The following is a 6,000-nucleotide window of genomic DNA, read 5'->3' as shown; positions in this document are numbered from 1 at the left end:
CACAGCTAACTGGTCAAGTTTGTTTGCGTTCTAGCCTGGGTGAGGTGCGTCCCCCTTGTCCAGCCTTCTGTGGCTAGGGCTGGAGGGACATAGTACGATAAGGCTGTGATGCAGAGGTAGAAGGTAGCTCCCAGGGAATGACTGGCTCTGCAAATAGTTTCCACCAGTGTCCCACCCTACTTCCCCCCACCACTAGTACTTCTCTTATCACAGTACTGATACTTGGCACACTATAATCTAATTGCTTGCTTATTTTTTCATATCCACTCTATTCTATAGGAGGCTCCTGAAAGACAGACTCTGGCTTATTACAGATATATCCCTAGGGTATAGTGCAATACCCACATAGTAGGTAGTAAAAAATATTTTTATATAATAAATGAATTGTCTTATAAAAATACTTTGGTATTTTTCCTGTACACTTGCTAACACATTAATGGAAGAACCACCCACACAATTTGAGAACTGAATTTCATTGTTTACCAGTCAACACTTCACTTAATATTAACATTTCCAAGACAGGAAATGCCTGTAAAAGTTCAATGATATATTACCTTTAAAAAGAAGTCCTTTAATGCCATGAAAATCATATAACTTGTCAGTGGTACATGTCTGCATTCAGAGACAAAAACAGTAATTCATTTTAAGTTTAATTCTAAAAGACTGAAAAAATATCATTACCAAAATTTCCAGTTTGCTATCTTGTATATGAATCCATTTCAGAAAATCTGTTATCTCACAGGAATTCTAACACTGTGATATTCTGATAACAATTCAAAGGGATTTATTCACGCTGTACTGAAATGTTGCAAGAGTGAACTACTTATAAAAGTAAGAAATTGTTTCTTCTGTTTCTTAAAGATAATTCGTGTAAATTGTGTCTCTCAACTTTACAGAGGCCAAACTTTGGATCTTGAGTTTGTACTAGAATATCGCTGTGATCTCTTTCAACTATGAAATTTCATGATTCTAATTATAAACACACAAACTATATATATGCTTAAAATTCTGGGTTTCTAAAATAGTTTTTAACACTTGAAAGAATATGATTACAAAGTATTGTATATTCATCATAGAAAATTTATAAAATATAGAAAACACAAAGATAAAAACTAAAAATCACTCAAAATTCCTTTATTCAGGAATAATTACTGATAATATTTTGTTTTATCTACTCAGTAAAAAAACTATAATTGACTATACTATTTTCCACAGTCATTAAATATTTTTTACACATTATTGTTTAATGACCATATGGTATTATGTCATATTAATGTTTGACAAGTTATTACATTAATATTCTATTGTAGGACATTTAGGTTCTTTCAGTTTTTCTTTTTTGAGACAGGGTCTCGCTCTGTCACTGGGGCTAGAGTGCGGTGACGTCATCATAGCTCACTGCAATCTCAAACTCCTGGGCTCAAGTGATCCTCCTGCCTCAGTCTCCCTAGTAGGTGGCACTACTGTGCCACCATGCCCAGCTAATTTTTCTATTTTTTATAGAGACGGGGTCTCGCTCTTGCTCAGGCCTGGTCTCGAACTCCTGGCCTCAAGCAATCCTCCTGTCCTAATCTCCCAGAGTGCTAGGATTATAGGTATGATCCACCATGCCCAGCTCAAATTTTTATTATAATAACAATTCAAAACACATTCTTGATGGTAAATTTTTTATAAATTCATGCAAATGTATTTTTTAAAACACACACATTTTAATACATTTATTTATTTAGAGACAAGATTTTACTCTGCTGCCCAAGCTGGAGTGCAGTGGCTAATTTTGTTGTTTTTTTGTAGAGATGGGGTCTCACTATGTTCCCCAGGCTGGTCTCCATTCCCAGAGACAAACTCTGGAACTGTCAGAGAGGTCTCACTATGTTCCCCAGGCTTGGCCTCCCAAAGCACTAGGATTACCGGCATGAGCTACTATGCCCAGCCTAATACATATAGTTTTAGGAATCTGAGTCACTTCTCCAAATTATCCTTCAGAAAGATGTATTCATTTAGAAGTCTAACAGAAGTATTCATAGTGCCCATTCCCCTCAAATTTCTTGCCAATGCAGAGGAATAGCCTTTTAAGAAATCATTGTCCCTCTGGTCTGTGAAAAATACCATCTCTTTGTTGTGGGGATAATTTTGTATCTGATCAAAGGAGAGGACTACATATTAAAACCAGAATGCTATTGTCTTATTCTAACCTCTGTGAATAGAGTTTTACTTACATCCAGCTTATTTCTAGAAGCAGATAAAAAAAGAACATACTAGAAATACTCTGTTGTAAATTTTTCATTTTTAGGAATATAATAATATCTGTATTCATGAAAATGATGCTCTTCTGAACCACACATCTAAAGAAACTGCAACCATAGGTAGAAAGTACATAGACAGTACAGATAGGAGTACCAAGGCAATAGATTAATGTTTACAGTAAAAAAGTCATTAAATACTAAACTAAAACAGTAATATATGTGACTAGAATCAGAAAATAAACATTCTTGGATGCCGTACAGCAGAAGTAGGGGAAAATTGAGTTTTGTTTAAAGTTATAGAAGTAAAGATTTGTACTCCTGGCCTGATAAAGTTTTAAACTATTACCTTTAACAGGATAATGTCTTGTTTTCATATCTTCCCTTCTTCATTCATAAATTTACTTCATTTTTGAATCATTTTTATTTATGTCATCTCTTCATTTTCATTCAGTCTTTTGGAGATATCATTCCTATAATGTCCAGGTCAAATTTGGCCCTGTGTGTAATTGTTAAAATGTTGTTAATAGATTCCAAACACAGCTGTCAGTATATTTTCACTTTGTGAATTCCCTGGCTTGTAGCTTAACTGTGGAAACCTACAGAAGAAGGTAGAAAAATGGTCGGAGGTGGTCAGAGATAGGAAAACAGTCTACTCACCCAGCTTGGGCCAAGAAGGACCTGCCCTCTTTTTGTCCTCACCTGTCCTGTGACCAAGTGCTTGGCACAGCTACTGAAGCAGCACCCTCTGATTAAGGACTAGGGCCTTGCTTTTTCTAAGGCCCTATCCCCCTGCCAAGAGCTTCCATCCTCCTCCCAGCGACCGAAGAGGGTGAGTTCCTGGGTTGCTTTAGTTTGACCTCAGACTCTGCAGAAAAAGGCTGGGTGAACGTGGGCCTTGAGGATAGAAAGTAAGATGAGTGGGCTTAAGCATATATTAAGGTATATATGCATCTGTAGGGATTTTCCAGGACATCATTTTCAGAGAAATAATATTTTTGTAAAGATTTTAACAAAGGGGAAACGTGCTGTTAAGCATTCTCCTAGTGCCTTTTATGGGACAAAAATTTTACATATTATTTCTAGTTTTTTCAGCAATCCTATGAAGCTAATATTATAACTGCCATTTTGTAGATTAAAAAAAAACTCCTGAGGTTTTGAAAAGTTAAATCATTGACTCGAAGTCATAGAGCGATGGAATGTGAGGACCAGGCCCGACTCCACATCCCTCACTCTTTCCATGCGGCTTACATTTTAAAAGGGGCAGGGCAGTAGAGTTCTAAGTTTGCAAGTGTTTTTTCTTATATTTCTATCTAGATATGCAATACTACTTGATTTTTTATTTTGAACCATGTCTTCCAGCAATCAAAGGATTTATTACAGGATGTTTTCCTGCCAGCAAATTCTATTGAGCTAAATCACAAACACTGCCTTGCCTTCTGTCACTATTCATAATTTATTCATGGATTGCGGGTTCCTCATTATAATATCCAAGTTATGTATTTTGAATGATCCTTTCAAGGCTTTTGGGAGGATGTTAAGGGAGAAGTGGAGAGAGGCATTTTATAGATAACTTTTCTTAGGAAACAAGGCATTTTATAGATAACTTTTCTTAGGAAACAAATTATTACTTTATCTGAATATGAGTCATTCAGATTTTTCTGGTTCAACAAAAATAGCATTCAAAGAAAGTGAGGGATAAGTTGAAAGAGTAAATGCCCAGGATAATAATCCATGAGAAGCACTAAATATAATTTCCACGAATCACAGAAATTAGAAAGCATTTTTGATAATATTAGTGCAATGGACTGAATGATTATGTTCCTCCCAAATTCATATGTTGAAATCCTGTCCCCAGTGTGATGGTATTTGGAGGTGGGAGCTTTGGGAGGTGATTAGGTCATGAGAGTGACCTTGTGAATGGAATTATTGCCCTTATAGTAGAGACTCCAGAGAGCTCCCCCGTCTCTTTCCAGCTGTGTATGAACACAATGAGAAGACAGTAGTCTGCAGTCTGGAAGAGGACGCTCACAAGAGCCTGATCGTGCTGTCAGATATTTTGGACTTTCAGCTTCCAAACCTGTGAGAAATAAATTTCTGTTGTTTATAAGCCACCCAGTCTACGGTACTTTGTTATAACAACCCAAACGGACTAACACAATCAGGAATAAACACGATGAAATCTCAGTTAGGATTCAATCAGAGGAGCAGAGTGTATATATACATTATTATATTGTATTATATCATATTGTGGTATACTATATACAGCATATACAGAGGAATTTATCACAAGGATTTGACCATACGTAATTGGGGGAGCTGGCCAAGCAGTCTCTGCAATGCTGTTGTATTCACATCTGAGGCTGCAGCTTGCAGTCCGCAAGGCAGGCAGTGGTGAGGGAAGATGGATGTGAAGTACGGGGGAAGTAGAACAAGCTGGAACCCGCAAGCATGAGATGGACCCCGCAGGACAGACTGAAACTTGCATCAGTTCTTTTGTCTCTGACCTTTGTGGTGTGGGTGGCCTGCAGAAGCTGGGCCTTTCTTCATGTCTCAGGAGTCCAGCCAAAGGAGGAACTAGGGAGGTGAATCGGTTTCGGTGGCGGCTGCTGCCTCACACCAGAGAGGACAGCCGGTAGTAAGGGACAACATGGCTGAGCTGCAAAATGGCTGAGCTGCAAAATGGCTGAGCTTCGCGTCTGCCCTCCGCATCTTCCACAGGAGTTTGTTTGTGGCCCAGCCTAACCAGAAACTTACAGGAAAAGAAAACCCCATAAATTTAGCTCAGGCTAGCCAGGTTGACACATTACAAAGTTACCACACTAGATGAAACATATATTTTGTATATAGCACTGGAATAGAGAGACCAAAGTGCTATTGGCTAAAATGAAATGAACTCTTCATGAAGCTAATTCAGGTGCCTTCTGACTAACACAGCACACAACCATTCTCCTTCAACGGGTATGAAGCACGGATCATATAACCCTATTTCAGGGAGTTTGCTGCCTGCCCATATGTTGGCTAGAAAGCAGGGTGCTGGACTTTTTTCTCTGCAGTTAAGTAATATCCATGTTATCATTGCTTCTGCTCTGATATTGCTTGCCCTTTTCTCTTCCCAGATAAATCCTATTTTAGTCCATTTGCTGCTATAACAAAATACCATAGATCAAGTGATTTATAAACAACAGAAATTTATTTTCTCACAGTTCCAGAGGCTGGGAAGTCCATCGTGAGGTTGCTGATAGTTTCAGTATCTAGCGAGGACCTGTTTCATCAATGGCATTTTGTTGTGGCACTCTCATGTGGCAGAAGGCAGGACAAAAGAGAGCCAAACTCACTCCCTCAAGCCCTTTTTAAGGATGCTAGTCCAATCCACAAGAGTTGAGCCCTCATAGTTTAATCACCTCCTAACGGCTCCACCTCTTAACACTGTTGCACTGGAGATTAAATTTTAACATGAATTTTGGAGGGGCACTAATGTTCAAACCATGAAAATGCCCTTTTCAAATTTCCATCTCTCCAACCTTTTTCTTTGCCTTTTGAATTAGTTTTCCATTGCTGCTGTAGGATATTACCACACACTTAATGACTTAAAATAGCACAAATTTATCTTACAGTTCTGGAGTTCAGAAATCTGCAAGGGGTCCCACTGGTCTAAAATCAAGGTGTTGGTAGAGCTGTGTTCCCTCTGGAGGCTCTAGGGGAGAATGTATTTCCTTGCTTTTTCTAATTTCTAAAGGTTGCCCAAATTTCTTGC

Source organism: Eulemur rufifrons, chromosome 1, assembly GCF_041146395.1.
Source record: "Eulemur rufifrons isolate Redbay chromosome 1, OSU_ERuf_1, whole genome shotgun sequence".
NCBI classification, from domain to species: Eukaryota; Metazoa; Chordata; class Mammalia; order Primates; family Lemuridae; genus Eulemur; species Eulemur rufifrons.
The sequence above is the reverse complement of the archived record's forward strand: the minus strand, read 5'-3'. Positions refer to the sequence as shown.